The sequence below is a fragment of the Oncorhynchus kisutch genome, unplaced genomic scaffold (assembly GCF_002021735.2).
Source record: "Oncorhynchus kisutch isolate 150728-3 unplaced genomic scaffold, Okis_V2 scaffold3880, whole genome shotgun sequence".
NCBI classification, from domain to species: domain Eukaryota; kingdom Metazoa; phylum Chordata; class Actinopteri; order Salmoniformes; family Salmonidae; genus Oncorhynchus; species Oncorhynchus kisutch.
Genome location: NW_022265825.1, coordinates 80268 through 99073, shown reverse-complemented (window position 1 = coordinate 99073; position 18806 = coordinate 80268). Strand labels below are relative to the sequence as shown.

The window sequence follows — 18806 nt, the reverse complement described above, 5'->3', positions numbered from 1 at the left end:
AGGTTCATATGGGAGACAATACACAATCTACATACACACGCCATTAACCACATAGAAGATTCATATGGGAGACAATACACAATCTACATACCGACGCCATTAACCACATAGAAGATTCATATGGGAGACAATACACAATCTACATACACACGCCATTAACCACATAGAAGATTCATATGGGAGACAATACACAATCTACATACACACGCCATTAACCACATAGAAGATTCATATGGGAGACAATACACAATCTACATACACACGCCATTAACCACATAGAAGATTCAAATGGGAGACAATACACAATCTACATACCCACGCCATTAACCACATAGAAGATTAATATGGGAGACAATACACAATCTACATACACACGCCATTAACCACATAGAAGATTCATATGGGAGACAATACACAATCTACATACCCACGCCATTAACCACATAGAAGATTCATATGGGAGACAATACACAATCTACATACACACGCCATTAACCACATAGAAGATTCATATGGGAGACAATACACAATCTACATACCCACGCCATTAACCACATAGAAGGTTCATATGGGAGACAATACACAATCTACATACACACGCCATTAACCACATAGAAGATTCATATGGGAGACAATACACAATCTACATACCGACGCCATTAACCACATAGAAGATTCATATGGGAGACAATACACAATCTACATACACACGCCATTAACCACATAGAAGATTCATATGGGAGACAATACACAATCTACATACACACGCCATTAACCACATAGAAGATTCATATGGGAGACAATACACAATCTACATACACACGCCATTAACCACATAGAAGATTCATATGGGAGACAATACACAATCTACATACCCACGCCATTAACCACATAGAAGATTAATATGGGAGACAATACACAATCTACATACACACGCCATTAACCACATAGAAGATTCATATGGGAGACAATACACAATCTACATACACACGCCATTAACCACATAGAAGCAAAATATTGTTTGGGTTACAATTTAATTATAGGTAGCCTTTTTAAAATGTTATTCCAGGTTTTATTTAAATATTCCGCAAACTGAATATTTACACTGTACACTGATAGTGTACAGTGAAATGTGTAAAACAGCTATTATTTCAGTCCTACAGTACCAGAACGTTTAATAGATCTTATTGCTACTCCTCTAGCCTTCGTTGGAGCTCCAGACCTTCATAAAACATTCATCCACGGTGACACCAAGGTCAGCAGAATTAATAAGGGAAGGGTGAAACTGTTTATCCAAGTGTGGCTTCATGTCACGTGGACTCACTCCTCAGGAATCTAAGTCTGTTTCCCAAATGGCACCCTATTCCCTATATAATGCATTACTTTAGACCAAGGGCCTAGGACCCATTGGGTTCTGGTCAAAAGTAGTGCACTATAAAGGAAATGGGTTTCCATTTGGGATGCAGACAAACTCTTGTTGGTTAGTGTTTCATATGACATTACTCTAATCTGATTTCAGTCATTTACTGGAATGGTGGTAGATGGGGTGGGGGGGTTCTATGTGTGATGTTGCCTCAACACATTTGAATAATGAACGCTATCCATGACAGGTATGAGACTAGCAAACGCAAACAGCCAAGATGTAATAATAAGACAAGTGAACTGGGCCTGGGTATAAGGTGATATCTGTCAGGGTGTAAGGTGATATCTGTCAGGGTGTAAGGTGATATCTGTCAGGGTGTAAGGTGATATCTGTCAGCGTGCAACCCTCTGCTTTGAACTTGATTTATCACTAAGGTCACAAACAGCAAGGCTGTTCCCTCCAGCAGGACGGAGCCAGCACCCTGGTGACACGGTGATTGGGGAGGGAGATAAGTCAAACTTTACGTTGTCCTGCATCGTTAAAGCAGGGAGATACCAGGGTCCTCGGAACGGGTCAGCATCCTAAATGGCACCCTATTCCCTATATAGTGCACTATTTTGACCAGAACCCTATGGGCCACTACATAGGGAATATGCATGTAGTGCACTATATAGGGAATAGGGTGCCATTTGAGAGGCAGATGGGTTTCCTGCAGGGATCAGGGTACAGACACATGACACTGTGGTATTATGTCTAAGAGGTTTTGGGTTGTTTAACGAGACTGAACACTTTCAACTCTCAACTTCTGTGACCCCCTGGATTAGTTTCACAAACATTTCAATCTAATATAGATGATACAGTTAGATACAGTCGGGTCATCGTACATAGTTCAGTAGTTAAAACAGCCTTCCATCTCTTTAATATCGTAAAACCAAATCTTGTTACAAAACTTTTTGAAGATAACTTCTCATCAAGCACCAAATATTAACATTCACAATAAAATGTGCCAACATACATGTTCTCTCAATAAATGAAATAAAAGCAAAAATGGGTATTTATAATCAAAAAAATACATAACATCTATAAATATAATCCTAAAAAGAAAGTGTGTGCAATTTCCCTATTGTAACTAGTGATCATCCACCCACTATTTTGTGGGTATCAATTCCTAAATATTGCATCATTGCAAACTTGTCCATGTTAGCTTCAGTATGACTGTTGTTTGTGTCATAAAGTTCTCCATGCTATTCTATCCTGTAGTAGCATTTTGCATGTATGAGTATCACATCAGTATTCCACACGGTCTCATCTGGAGAAGTTCATTGATGTGGGCCTATTTGTTGAGAGGAACTGTGGTCCTCTCCAGCCCTGTTCAGTCCAGAAGCAGATACACCAGGATATCCATTGGTAGATTCAGTTGGACCACAATGGAAACTTGCAGTCAGGATCATCTCTTACACCATCCAATCAACTTTTGTTTGTTCCTTGTTGTTGTTGTTGTTGTTATCAGGGTCACCTGACCAGGTGGCTGATGATGTGGACTATATCCTGTGCAGTGTCATCTTGGCAGAGGGACACGGTTCTGGGGCCATATGTGATGAGTCAGCCTGTTGACGACCTGCTTCACAAACGCCCCTGCTGGGAAATGAGGACAGAGATGCTGGTGACTCATAGATACTAGAACACTAAAGCCTGGCTTGTCGCCCTAACAACCACTCAAAACAAAGAACAAAAGATAAAACGTCCTCCCAAAAATAATGGTAAGAACTACACCCGAAGACACTTCCAATCACCCAATATATTTTTTAGCGGGTATCAATTCCTAAATATTGCATCATATACACACACACGTACGTACGTACATACATACATACATACACAGCTTAAGTCGGAAGTTTACAAACAACTTAGCCAAATACATTTAAACTCAATTTTTCACAATTCCTGACATTTAATCCTAGTAAAAATTCCCTGTTTTAGGTCAGTTAAGATCACCACTTTATTTTAAGAATGTGAAATGTCAGAATAATAGTAGAGAGAATTATTTATTTCAGCTTTTATTTCTTTCATCACATTCCCAGTGGGTCAGAAGTTTACATATGTAACAGTATAACGTCCCCTCGCCCATACCCGGGCGCGAACCAGGGACCCTCTGCACACATCATCAACAGTCACCCACGAAGCATCGTTACCCATCGCTCCACAAAAGCCGTGGCCCTTGCAGAGCAAGGGGAACTACTACTTCAAGGTCTCAGAGCAAGTGACGTCACCGATTGAAACACTATTTAGCACGAACACCGCTAACTAGCTAGCCATTTCACATCCGTTACACATACACTCAGTTAGTATTTGGTAGCACAATACAACCACAATTTTGGTCCATTCCTCCTGACAGGGTAGCCTAGTGTTTAGAGGGTTGAACTAGTAACCAAAAGGTTGCAAGTTCGAATCCCCGAGCTGACAAGGTACAAATCTGTTGTTTTGCCCCTGAACAGGCAGTTAACCCACTGTTCTTAGGCTGTCATTGAAAATAAGAATTTGTTCTTAACTGACTTGCCTAGTAAAATAAAGGTTAAAAGAAATCTGGTTTGTTGGCCTCCTTGCTCACACATGCTTTTTCAGTTCTGCCCACAAATTTCTATGGGATTGAGGTCAGGGCTTTGTGGCCACTCCAATACCTTGACTTTGTTGTCGTTAAGTCATTTTCCACAACTTTGGAAGTATGCTTGGGGTCATTGTCCATTTGGAAGACCCATTTGTGACCAAGCTTTAACTTCCTGACCGATGTCTTGAGATATTGCTTCAATATATCCACATAATTTTCCTACCTCATGATGCCATCTATTTTGTGAAGTGCACCAGTCCCTCCTGCAGTAAAGCACCCCCACAACATGATGCTGCCACCCCCGTGCTTCACGGTTGGGATGGTGTTCTTCGGCTTGCAAGCCTCCCCCTTTTTCCTCCAAACATAACGATGGTCATTATGGCCAAACAGTTCTATTTTTGTTTCATCAGACCAGAGGACATTTCTCCAAAAAGTATGATCTTTGTCCCCATGTGCAGTTGCAAACCATAGTCTGGCTTTTTATGGCGTGTTTTGGAGCAGTGGCTTCTTCCTGTATCACAACTGCCTGTTATTGGGAGTCCTATAGAGCGGTGCACAATTGGCCCAGCATCATCCGGGTTTGGCCGGGGTAGGCCGTCTTTATAAATAATAGTTTTATCTTAACTGACTTGCCTGGTTAAATAAATAAAATAATAAACATACCATTGACTATTTTCCATCATCACTCAAACAGCGTCCTTGCGTTTATAACTCTGAAACAAGCCTCTGCATAAGATCAAGATGCCGCAGCTCAGCTCATGCCTGCCTCAATTTTCTCTGCTTCCTCTAATACTCCCCCATTTGTTGAGATTGGTTCCAAATTAGCTCGCAATTAAAGTTCCCTGACATGTTAGGAGGACGGAAGAAGGAGATCATTGTAATGCTGTAACAACACATCAGTTATCAGGGTGACATGAGTATCACTATGTGCTGTGTTGTGGGGGACGTTGGGCCGGCAGGTTAATGAAGGCAGGGGGATTAGCACCCGGGGAGAGAAAGAGAGAGAGAGCGGAACCTAAGGGATAGGGGGGCCATGGCCGCTGTCATTACACTAGCTAATTACCCTCAGGCCAGGACAGGGCCGGGCTAAACCAGGACAGGAAGAGAGGGGGCCAGGACAGGGCTATAGCAGGACAGGAAGAGAGGTGGCCAGGAAACTAATATTACTATACGATAAAAACTACCTCACTAACAAACTAATATTACTATACGATTAAAAACTACCTCACTAACAAACTAATATTACTATATGATTAAAACTACCTCACTAACAAACTAATATTACTATACGATAAAAACTACCTCACTAACAAACTAATATTACTGTACGATTGAAACTACCTCACTAACAAACGATTACTACTGTATAGTAGAAACTACCTCGCTAACAAACTGATATTACTGTACGGTTGAAACTACCTCACTAACAAACTAATATCACTCTACGATTGAAACTACCTCATTAACAAACTAATATTACTGTACGGTAGAAACTACCTCACTAACAAACTAATATCACTGTACAATTGAAACTACCTCATTAACAAACTAATACTACTGTACGTTAAAAACTACCTCACTAACAAACTAATATTACTGTACGGTTGAAACTACCTCATTAACAAACTAATAATACTGTATGTTAAAAACTACCTCACTAACAAACTAATATTACTGTACGGTTGAAACTACCTCACTAACAAACTAATACTACTGTATGTTAAAAACTACCTCACTAACAAACTAATATTACTGTACGGTTGAAACTACCTCATTAACAAACTAATATTACTGTACGGTAGACACCCCATTTGACATTCTCCTGGCCGACACTGAGGCACTTGTTCAGTAAGATACATCCCAGGCCCATGTTAAAGGTAAAAATCTGTTGTTCTGCCACTGAGCAAGGCAGTTAACCCACTGTTCCCCGGGTGCCGAAGACGTGGATGTCGATTAAGGCAGCCCCCGGCACCTCTCTGATTCAGAGGGGTTGGGTTAAATGTGGAAGATACATTTCAGTTGAAGGCATTCAGTTGTACAACTGACTAGGTGTCCCCCTTTCCCTTTCCCTAAAGTAGCTTCCTTTAAATTCTTAAAATATAGTGCACAGAATCCCTTTGACATGATCTGATTTGACTACAAATGCATTGGAAACATGACTCAAACCATCGCCACATGTGTTGTAGGACTAGCGGCGTTGTGCGGAGCCTGGCTGGATGTGAAGGTGGTATGATAACACAGCCAAAAGACTGAAACAGTTTTAAGAGCCAAACAGTTCACATTTACCAAGGAGGTGTTTCTCTCTGCTTCCTCAGAAAATCTGATTTCTGCTACGCTCTCAAAACTGTAACTCTGGTTAAATATATAGCAGCCTTATTAATCATGGTTGGACATAAACAAGAACATTTTAAATCATTGTGTTTGGGGCCGAAACCGCTTTTCCCTTCATATGTGTGTTTACGCCTCCTATGAGGGGCCCTGTATTTACCGGAGAACACAAATAATCATCCCCATCAAATGAAAAATCAGCCTTTATCATCCATGAACGTCTGCAGTGCCTTTGTGTACTCTCGTGCTGCCTCCTGATTGCTTGTTTATTATTCCAGGGTGGCCTCTGAGCCAATGGGGGGCGAGCCAGCTACCTCAAGGTGCCAAGTCATTCCCAGCCATTTCCTGTCTGTGACATCATTGTGTATTCCCCAGAAAGCACCCTGATCCGTGTCTTGTCTGCAGCCTGGGTGGCACACGGCGCACACAGCTAGCGTAAACACAAGGTGCAGTGGTGAACCAGTCATTTAGCCTGTTCTCTGGGCAGCTATGAAGGGAGAACGCAGGGCTCTGGACGCAATCTGATGCCACGTTTCAATTACTCAGTCACTTTGGATTACCTATGTACCATTCACTGTGATGAAACACTGACCTGTTGTGATTTGATTCAGACGTTTTATTCTTGGTGAATTGTTGTGCTGGAATCTGTCATTTGCCAACTCAAACATACTGTGTGCCTTCAGATTGACTAAAGCAAGATTTCCATACTTAATTTGCTGGTCAGAGGAAAGGCCAATTCAATTGAGGGGCCAAATGAATTGGCCTTTCCTCTGACCAGCAAATTAAGTATGCAAATCTTGCTTCAGTCAATTCTCTCTCAACATAGCTCATTAAACTAAACAATGCAAAGTGTAGCAAGAAGGTATTTAATTTACCATAACTTTATACATCGACTGCCAAATTAGATTGTATTGGTTATTTGAGACCTACCTGAAAGTCATGTTGACTTTTCCTCAAAAAGCCTAATTTGATCATCTATGTCTGGAACATTTCTCTAAAAATGTCTGTATTCTTTGATTGTATTGTAAGGACATGTGACTTATAAAAAGGCAAGCCTAACTGGTCTGTTTCATTTTCTCTGTTCACACTGATGAAGGCTGCAAAGCCAAAACGTCTGTGTACGCTATTCCTGATGCAGTGAAAAAAAGCTTCATGCGACATGGATTTGAGTGCGAACCCATCACACCTTTTGTTTGTCTGAATTCACAATTAGGCACCAGCCAAGCTTCTGGGAGAGCACCATGATCCTCTTCTGATGAACTCTCTCACCAACCCACCTGAGAGAAAAGCAGCTCTCTCTCTCTCTCCAGCTATACATCGATTCACAAATCCAAGGGAAATCTTAATGAAAACAAGCTTTCCTCCAAGGCTGACATGATATGGGTCAAATAATTACACCCTATTCCCTACATAGTGCACTACTTTTGACAAGAGCCCTATGAGCCCTGGTGAAAAGTAGTGCACTACAGTATGTGGGAATAGGGGGCCATTTGGAACTGACTCAATATGGTTTCAGTTATACTGAAACAATGATCTGAGATCTGTAAATCAAACATGAAAAGGCCTTGGAGGAAAAGACAGAATAGATTTTTCATTGGTCATCCAGTCAGGCAATACTTTGTCCATCTCTTCGGGAATGGAAAGGTTCAGTCATCCCCATCTGTCGTATTGTCCAGCACTGCTTTCATGAATACGCCTGCTTATCAAAATGACTACTACTTTCAAACATTCTCCAGTTGAATGACACAATAAAGATATAGGCTTTAGTCTCAGTGCTGAAATCGTACATTTAGTGCACTGTGGATGTGCACCTCTACTCATTCCCAGCTTCCAATGGGCTCATTCAATCCCTGTCCTATCCTCCTCCCCAAGTTGTTGTTGTAACTACATGTTTTCAAACACCTTACCTGGTAAATGCATGTAAGTAAGTGAATAAATACAGAAACAACTCATGCCATGTCAGAGCTTCTTCCACTTAGTAAACCTCATAGACATCTTGCCTTTCCACACAGCTCTCAAGGTTTTTCATTGTAAAGCACAAGGCAGCTAGAGGTTGTGACTCAAATGGAACACTATTCCCTATATAGTGCACTACTTTTAACCAGGTCAAAAATAATACACTATACAGGCAATAGGGAGACATTTGGCACGCATCCACACTGTTCCTACAACAGCAAAGCTAAACAGATTCAACAAGCCCTCCCCTTACCTTCTAGAACAGTACAGAGCTACAGGGGAGATGGTGGGAGTCTCAAATGGCCCTCTATTCCCTATATAGTGCAATACTTTTGACCAGGGTCCATAGATAAAAACGATGCACTATATAGGCAATAGGGTACCATTTGGGATGCAACCAGGGGCCTTACTCTTCATTTCTGCTGGATGAGTCTCACTTTGTCTGTAATAATAATCATAGCTTTGTGTCTCTGTCTTACCTTCCATAATATACAGCTAAGAGTGCAGGAACCAATGAGACTGGTCCTTTCTTTTTCAGAGACCCTGAGGTGATCTCTCTGACACTGGAGGATATGTCAATGTAAGCTGGTGTATAGCAACTATATGTGGACAACACCAAATTAATTGTTGCAATTTTAGATATTTATCTTGTAGAGCAGCACATCTGTACTGAATATGAGGGGTTTCGTTAATTAATTATTCATAGATTTTCAGTATTCAAACAATCAACAGACTTACAACCTCAGTGTGTGTGTGTGTGTGTGTGTGTGTGTGTGTGTGTGTGTGTGTGTGTGTGTGTGTGTGTGTGTGTGTGTGTGTGTGTGTGTGTGTGTGTGTGTGTGTGTGTGTGTGTGTGTGTGTGTGTGTGTGTGTTGGTCTCCTGTCTACCAAAGCCTTGTCTGGATTGAAATACTGTATCTTATCTCCAGCCCTGGTCTGCACCGGTCCTTTGTTGAATCCTCACATAGTTGGAGTGCTTTGCAGTCTGTACCTGTTTCTTATTGGGATGCCACTAGGTCTCAGCTCTGCAGTCTGTACCTGTTTCTTATTGGGATGCCACTAGGTCTCAGCTCTGCAGTCTTCACCTGTTTCTTATTGGGATGCCACTAGGTCTCAGCTCTGCAGTCTGTACCTGTTTCTTATTGGGATGCCACTAGGTCTCAGCTCTGCAGTCTGCACCTGTTTCTTATTGGGATGCCACTAGGTCTCAGCTCTGCAGTCTGTACCTGTTTCTTATTGGGATGCCACTAGGTCTCAGCTCTGCAGTCTGCACCTGTTTCTTATTGGGATGCCACTAGGTCTCAGCTCTGCAGTCTGCACCTGTTCCTTATTGGGATGCCACTAGGTCTCAGCTCTGCAGTCTGCACCTGTTTCTTATTGGGATGCCACTAGGTCTCAGCTCTGCAGTCTGCACCTGTTTCTTATTGGGATGCCACTAGGTCTCAGCTCTGCAGTCTGTACCTGTTTCTTATTGGGATGCCACTAGGTCTCAGCTCTGCAGTCTTCACCTGTTTCTTATTGGGATGCCACTAGGTCTCAGCTCTGCAGTCTGTACCTGTTTCTTATTGGGATGCCACTAGGTCTCAGCTCTGCAGTCTTCACCTGTTTCTTATTGGGATGCCACTAGGTCTCAGCTCTGCAGTCTGTACCTGTTTCTTATTGGGATGCCACTAGGTCTCAGCTCTGCAGTCTGCACCTGTTTCTTATTGGGATGCCACTAGGTCTCAGCTCTGCAGTCTGTACCTGTTTCTTATTGGGATGCCACTAGGTCTCAGCTCTGCAGTCTGCACCTGTTTCTTATTGGGATGCCACTAGGTCTCAGCTCTGCAGTCTGCACCTGTTCCTTATTGGGATGCCACTGGGTCTCAGCTCTGCAGTCTGCACCTGTTTCTTATTGGGATGCCACTAGGTCTCAGCTCTGCAGTCTGTACCTGTTTCTTATTGGGATGCCACTAGGTCTCAGCTCTGCAGTCTGCACCTGTTTCTTATTGGGATGCCACTAGGTCTCAGCTCTGCAGTCTGCACCTGTTTCTTATTGGGATGCCACTAGGTCTCAGCTCTGCAGTCTGTACCTGTTTCTTATTGGGATGCCACTAGGTCTCAGCTTTGCAGTCTGCACCTGTTTCTTATTGGGATGCCACTAGGTCTCAGCTCTGCAGTCTGTACCTGTTTCTTATTGGGATGCCACTAGGTCTCAGCTCTGCAGTCTGCACCTGTTTCTTATTGGGATGCCACTAGGTCTCAGCTCTGCAGTCTGTACCTGTTTCTTATTGGGATGCCACTAGGTCTCAGCTCTGCAGTCTGCACCTGTTTCTTATTGGGATGCCACTAGGTCTCAGCTCTGCAGTCTGTACCTGTTTCTTATTGGGATGCCACTAGGTCTCAGCTCTGCAGTCTGCACCTGTTTCTTATTGGGATGCCACTAGGTCTCAGCTCTGCAGTCTGCACCTGTTCCTTATTGGGATGCCACTGGGTCTCAGCTCTGCAGTCTGCACCTGTTTCTTATTGGGATGCCACTAGGTCTCAGCTCTGCAGTCTGTACCTGTTTCTTATTGGGATGCCACTAGGTCTCAGCTCTGCAGTCTGCACCTGTTTCTTATTGGGATGCCACTAGGTCTCAGCTCTGCAGTCTGCACCTGTTTCTTATTGGGATGCCACTAGGTCTCAGCTCTGCAGTCTGTACCTGTTTCTTATTGGGATGCCACTAGGTCTCAGCTTTGCAGTCTGCACCTGTTTCTTATTGGGATGCCACTAGGTCTCAGCTCTGCAGTCTGTACCTGTTTCTTATTGGGATGCCACTAGGTCTCAGCTCTGCAGTCTGCACCTGTTTCTTATTGGGATGCCACTAGGTCTCAGCTCTGCAGTCTGTACCTGTTCCTTATTGGGATGCCACTAGGTCTCAGCTCTGCAGTCTGTACCTGTTTCTTATTGGGATGCCACTAGGTCTCAGCTCTGCAGTCTTCACCTGTTTCTTATTGGGATGCCACTAGGTCTCAGCTCTGCAGTCTGTACCTGTTTCTTATTGGGATGCCACTAGGTCTCAGCTCTGCACCTGTTTCTTATTGGGATGCCACTAGGTCTCAGCTCTGCAGTCTGTACCTGTTTCTTATTGGGATGCCACTAGGTCTCAGCTCTGCAGTCTGCACCTGTTCCTTATTGGGATGCCACTAGGTCTCAGCTCTGCAGTCTGCACCTGTTTCTTATTGGGATGCCACTAGGTCTCAGCTCTGCAGTCTGTACCTGTTTCTTATTGGGATGCCACTAGGTCTCAGCTCTGCAGTCTGCACCGGTTTCTTATTGGGATGCCACTAGGTCTCAGCTCTGCAGTCTGCACCTGTTTCTTATTGGGATGCCACTAGGTCTCAGCTCTGCAGTCTGTACCTGTTTCTTATTGGGATGCCACTAGGTCTCAGCTTTGCAGTCTGCACCTGTTTCTTATTGGGATGCCACTAGGTCTCAGCTCTGCAGTCTGTACCTGTTTCTTATTGGGATGCCACTAGGTCTCAGCTCTGCAGTCTGCACCTGTTTCTTATTGGGATGCCACTAGGTCTCAGCTCTGCAGTCTGCACCTGTTTCTTATTGGGATGCCACTAGGTCTCAGCTCTGCAGTCTGCACCTGTTTCTTATTGGGATGCCACTAGGTCTCAGCTCTGCAGTCTGTACCTGTTTCTTATTGGGATGCCACTAGGTCTCAGCTTTGCAGTCTGCACCTGTTTCTTATTGGGATGCCACTAGGTCTCAGCTCTGCAGTCTGTACCTGTTTCTTATTGGGATGCCACTAGGTCTCAGCTCTGCAGTCTGTACCTGTTTCTTATTGGGATGCCACTAGGTCTCAGCTCTGCAGTCGGCACCTGTTTCTTATTGGGATGCCAGTAGCTCTTATAGCTCTGTAGTCTGCACCTGTTTCTTATTGGGATGCCACTAGGTCTTAGCTCTGCAGTCTGCACCTGTTTCTTATCAGGATGCCACTAGGTCTTATAGCTCTGCAGTCTGCACCTGTTTCTTATTGGGATGCCAGTAGGTCTCAGCTCTGCAGTCAGCACCTGTTTCTTATTGGGATGCCACTAGGTCTTAGCTCTGCAGTCTGCACCTGTTTCTTATTGGGATGCCACTAGGTCTCAGCTCTGCAGTCTGCACCTGTTTCTTATTGGGATGCCACTAGGTCTTAGCTCTGCAGTCTGCACCTGTTTCTTATTGGGATGCCACTAGGTCTTAGCTCTGCAGTCTGCACCTGTTTCTTATTGGGATGCCACTAGGTCTCAGCTCTGCATTCTGCACATGTGGCCCAAAGTGTGAAAATCCAACAAACAAAATATCGTCAAGTCCATTGCCCTGCAATATATCCATAGTCTATTCGTCATAGCAATGTATTCTGTCAGATATTTCCATTCAATCTAAATTGTTACATTCGTCAATCAATTATATTTTTCAATCATATTATCACTTTACATATTATTGCTGAATAATCAGCGAGGGTATAGTGGAAATTGAAGTTCCCCACTGGTCACAAAGTGGTTGAATCAAGGTTGATTCAACGTAATTTGTGAAGGTATTGTGATGTGGAATCTATGTGGAAAATACATTGGATTTGAAAAAAGTCAAACTTAAAACTGTTGTTTTAAGGGTGAAATTTGAACTACAGGATTATGTCATCATGGTAAACAAACTTCAACATAGACAAACCTTGGATAAAATATGGATTGAACATGTACCTTTAAAACAATGTCAGATCTTCAACTTAACTCCACTGGGAAGCACCTCCTACTGGAGAATTGATGTATGTATCTACAGCTACACTTTGGTCTCCCATCCAGGGTTTTAACCTACATCTGTGTTAAAGAATAGGCCTAAATCAAATCAAACTTTTTAAAGTGCATTTAAAGTTAGATTTTCTTTGATTTAGTCCTATTCTTTAAATTAGATTTTTGGATGAAATGGAGACATGAATACAACATATCAATGATTCATTGTAGACAACTGTAATTAAAGCCAGACTAAGTCAATGGCACAGATGAAACTATCCAAGCAGAATGTGCATATCTCATATGCTGATATTTGGTTGTGTTGACAACCAAAGACTAATCAATATCACTTTTGGAATACAACAAATTGCATATTCATTTGTCCACAAGTTAACAAATTACACTGTATGTTGGATTCACCTCTCTAACTCAACCAAAAATATAAGTGAAAGACTGTGATTAAGCCAGTGGTTCAGATGGAACTATCCAAGCAGTAGATACATCTCCTTTAAATGTTGATATCTGGTTGCATTGTCAACCAAAGACAATTCAATATTACATTTGTAATATTAAGTTAAGGCTATTTTTACAAACGAATGTAACATTCAACATTAAAATGAGTAACACATCCATGGCCACATTGAGGCTACTGTAACTATACATGTCTTCTTGTGTAATCATATAACGCGTGCATGTTGAAGATAGCATGCATGACCTATACATGTCTTCTTGTGTAATCATATAACGCGTGCATGTTGAAGATAGCATGCGTGACCTATACATGTCTTCTTGTGTAATCATATAACGCGTGCATGTTGAAGATAGCATGCGTGACCTATACATGTCTTCTTGAGTAATCATATAACGCGTGCATGTTGAAGATAGCATGCGTGACCTATGCAGGTCTGTTTAGAGCTTCACAATTGCTGTAATAATCTGCGCAGAATCTCTAACGATCACTTGCGCCATGTACTTTTAATGTCATCTCAACTGCAATCCCGGTCATTCGGTTCTGCTAATATATTAAACACAGTGATAACACCTTAATGCTGAATAAATAAAAAATATATTTCAAATTGAATTCCCATTTTAATTTTGCTGTGCTTTTAAAACTGTTTTAAAGTGCATAGACATTTGGTTGACAATTAAACCAAAACATCTGACATTGTTTTTCGATTGGAATTTCGTGGTACTTACTTACTGACTTTATAGTCCCCATGGGCAAACTGTGTTGCAGTGCCATGTACACGTTTAAAGCAGCGTTTAAATACAAAACAAAATTGACAATACAACTTTCATAACAGTTACATACCAATATATATATATATATTTAAAAACTAGCCTGTTGGCCTTACTGTGTCGATAGGAACATTAGCCCGAGATATTTAGGAGGGATATCACACACACCTATATCACACCACAAATGACTGTCTAGTTGTGTTTTTCCTGCTGAGGGGTGCCCTATACCTGCGCCCAGAGGGGAGTAGTTCAAAGTCCGGGTACAGGGGGTGGCTTGGGTCTAAAATGATTTTGTACGTTTTGTACGCATAGTGACAACACATTGGAAATTCAACCATCTTTTGGGTGTATTTTTGAGTGGGAAAATAAAGGTTGTAATCTCATCAACGTCTCAACCAAATATTACCCAATTGTCCACGTTGAAATGACGTGGCGTGCCCACTGGGTTGTCAATATTATTATTTGTAATCTTACCTTTATTTAACTAGGCAGGTCTGTTAAGAACAAATTCTTATTTTCAATGACGGCCTAGGAACAGTGGGTTACCTGCCTTGTTCAGGGGCAGAACGACAGATTTGTACATTGTCAGCTCCGGGATTTGTTCTTGCAACCATTCGGTTACTAGTCCAACTACTGACCTACTGACCACCAGGCTACCTGCCGCCCCATTATGATCAAGTTGCATCTACCGACTCACTTCATGTTACAGCAATGTTTATTGCATTAACTATTCATAAAATGATAGAAAACAAATAATACAACATTCACAACAGAACGGGATAACAATCATAAAGGAAAAGGAAAGGAAAAATACAAGTAGGCCTTCACCACGGAACGTTTTGATGCGACCTGTACTGACTTGTCCTGTCCTTCACCAAGGAACGTTTTGCTGCGGCCTGGACCGACCTGTCCTGTCCTTCAACACGGAACGTTTTGCTGCGGCCTGGACCGACTTGTCCTGTCCTTCAACACCGAACATTTTGCTGCGGCCTGGACCGACTTGTCCTGTCCTTCAACACGGAACGTTTTGATGCGACCTGGCCCGACTTGTCCTGTCTTTCACCACGGAACGTTTTGCTGCGGCCTGGACCGACTTGTCCTGTCCTTCAAAACGGAACGTTTTGATGCGACCTGGACCGACTTGTCCTGTCTTTCACCACGGAACGTTTTGATGCGGCCTGGACCGACTTGTCCTGTCCTTCACCACCGAAGGTTTTGATGCGGCCCGGAACGACTTGGCCATTGAGAATATTTCTATCTTTCACAACATTTATAATGGGTGTGTACATATTTAGCCATTGAAAATAGCGTCATTGGAATAGTAGCTTATGCTATATATGAAAGGATTGTGTGCTATTAGGAAAGCGGCCTATGGTAGAATAGGTCTATACTACACCTATTCTCATGGTAGAATAGGTCTCTACTCCACCTATTCTCATGGTAGAATAGGTCTCTACTCCACCTGCTCTCATGGTAGAATAGGTCTGTACTCCACCTGTTGTCATGGTAGAATAGGTCTACACTCCACCTGTTCTCATGGTAGAATAGGTCTGTACTCCACCTGTTCTCATGGTAGAATAGGTCTACACTCCACCTATTCTCATGGTAGAATAGGTCTGTACTCCACCTGTTCTCATGGTAGAATAGGTCTATACTCCACCTGTTCTCATGGTAGAATAGGTCTATACTCCACCTGTTCTCATGTATGTCACAGCCATTCTTTAAACTGTCCACTTGACCTAGTCCCCTGCTATATCAGAACTCAGGCACCCCTCGCCCCATTTGTGTGTCAATTATATAATAATAATAATAATAATATTCATCATAATAAATTGTGTATAATTATAAATAACAATTTGATCAAATGTATTTTAGGCCAAAATATTATTTTATGTAATTTACTTTGGGCCAAATCTTATTAAGAAACGAATGAACTGAATTTAGAATAGTACAGACAGTATCAGAAAGCCATATATCCTCGAAGGAAGGAATGCATTCTGGAGATAATGAACAACTGTTACCAATGTATGCAGTTAGTTATTCAAGACTCATTCTCTGATGCAGTTATTGGCACCCAGTGATATAAACCGAGACTACAGGGATGTGGGATTATCTCACATCTTTCTTTTAAAATCACGTTATTTCATTCTTACATTTAAATGATACATTCGGTAGGCCTATCATTTGCTTATTAGGAACATCACAATTACTTCAACCCTTATAGAAAACATTCCGTTATTGGTCAACACAGACAATAGTCTGTATTATATTGATTTATGATAGATTGATTTTATTTTCTTGTCCTTTTCAAAACCACATATTTATCATCGAACATTTTACGTCCCCATTTTCTAACAAAGAGGTAGCATTTTGCATCCCGATTTTCTAAGAAAAGAAACTCTGCAGAGTACTGGCTAAGGTTTAGCAGTCAACGAAGAGCAGGAAACTCACTGCAGGTCGTATTGAAGGCCCATTTCAGACTAACCCTTTGTACCAAAGTACAATTCCACACAGGCCTGGCCTATATTATATTCACAATCTCAATAGATAAGCGCGTTTGAATAACTATCAGACGTTATTTGGCGTCTTTCCAACAACCACTGGGATACGGTATTGCATCCTGCCATTATCAAAACAACTTACATAATACTGGTTAACAACATTGACGTCGATTGCTGTAGGCCTTCTCCCAGCACATATAAAACAAATGCTATATTATCTTACCCCCATCTCCAGCAAATTCCTGCGCGGTTGGAACCGTCCATTTTAGTTTGATAGATTTCCTATGGGACGTAGGCCGAGGTTCCATCGCAGGTGAGGCCCGTGGTAAATCTATTATCACCCACACGATGTGCTGAGTAGTTTTTTGTTGTGAATAGAACGCTAATGCTTCTCTCCGATCTTATTTCGAAGCCTTTCTGTCGAGGAATGCTCTCGAACCAAGGCGAGTCCCTGTTCTACAACAACATCTGTTCATTTCACGTGACTTTTGTAAAATACTAACATCTGTTCAGAATAGGTTTCATTCGGTGCCTCTCTCTGCGTCGTGTCCGTTACCAACTCCTCTCCTCAAACACAGGAACGTATACTTGCTCTTAGTTGTATTACATTTCTGAGTTGGAGAGAGTTTGTTGACTTCAAATTAAGCTATTTTGCTTGTCAACGGGAACAGCTTGGATGTTCATATAAGCAAGTTGTGTTCTTAGGTAGGCTAAGGACTAGGTTTATCTTTTGCATTCAGGTTTTTAGTTTTCACATAACTCTATTTTGCGTTTTGGAACTTCTTTTGTGATTTTGCAGTGACTGTGTCCATAAAGTCAAGCTGTGTATAGGAGACTTTCATATATGCTGCCTGTATACTCCACCACCTCACACTAGCCTACAGGGCCTACCAGAGACGCCTTGAATTTCATAGACATCTGGGAATTCCATACATGCCTCACAAGCCAATTGCACACCTTCAAACGGACACGTGCTTTGAATTAAACTACTTCAGGAGGGTTGAAGAGTCCAAAATACTTTTCCAGATTCAACAAACGGATGGATAGATTAAGCGTCCAGGGGCAGTAACTGCAGGCTATGCAATACTTTGATTGCACATGTATTCTGAGGGAACATGCCTGCGATCTCAGATTGACAATCATTTGTTCTGCGTTATCTGCCATAAAGGGACTTGTTTTTTACAGCATCTACAACTGATACACGTGGCCTTTAATACATGCTAATGCTAATAATCTATCAACACCCGTTCACGTCAAATAAATCGGTGAAGAATATGGGGACAACGTTATGGGGATCAATTCATTAGACGTGCTTTGATTTACAGGCGGTTTGCAGGAGCTTTAGCCTGAGCGCTTGCTATTATAGCCCGCCATATGGGAAATAACGTGCGCTCATCAGTTCGATTTATTAAATAGTTTATGTTTATATGAAAGCCACAGACAGAAAATAAAACCCACCAACAAGAATTGTTAACGCAAGCTTACTATTTTACTCTGTCTCGCATCAGTAGCCTATTACATTTAGCAAAGTAACATGACTCTTTGTGAATAGATTAGAAGTCGCCTAATTTTTTTTATTTATTTATTTTTATTTCACGTTTATTTAACCAGGTAGGCTAGTTGAGAACAAGTTCTCATTTGCAACTGCGACCTGGCCAAGATAAAGCATAGCAGTGTGAGCATACAACAAAGAGTTACACATGGAGTAAACAATTAACATGTCAATAACACAGTAGAAAACAAAGGGGGGGGGTCTATATACAATGTGTGCAAAAGGCATGAGGAGGTAGGCAAATAATTACAATTTTGCAGATTAACACTGGAGTGATAAAAGATCAGATGGTCATGTACAGGTAGAGATATTGGTGTGCAGAAGAGCAGAAAAGTAAATAAATAAAAACAGTATGGGGATGAGGTAGGTGAAAAGGGTGGGCTATTTACCAATAGACTATGTACAGCTGCAGCGATCGGTTAGCTGCTCATACAGACAGTCAATTACAATAGGCCTGCTACATCGTCTAGGCTACATACTAGGCTATATGCAATACCACGATTTAAGGTGTTATGAATCG

General features: G+C 42.0%; 1 long non-coding RNA gene across 2 annotated transcripts; it reads right to left on the bottom strand.

The window, feature by feature from the left end:
• Positions 1–1017: 1017 nt before the first annotated feature.
• Positions 1018–17289, bottom strand: LOC116372063 (uncharacterized). 2 transcript variants are annotated; one of them, XR_004209108.1, is made up of 2 exons: positions 16958–17289; positions 1018–3001 (listed from the first exon to the last, which is right to left on the bottom strand). It is a non-coding gene; the product is annotated as an uncharacterized LOC116372063 (long non-coding RNA). The 2 variants fall into 2 exon arrangements; XR_004209109.1 differs by having other exon boundaries at positions 1018–2998.
• Between the last annotated feature and the right edge of the window lie 1517 nt (positions 17290–18806).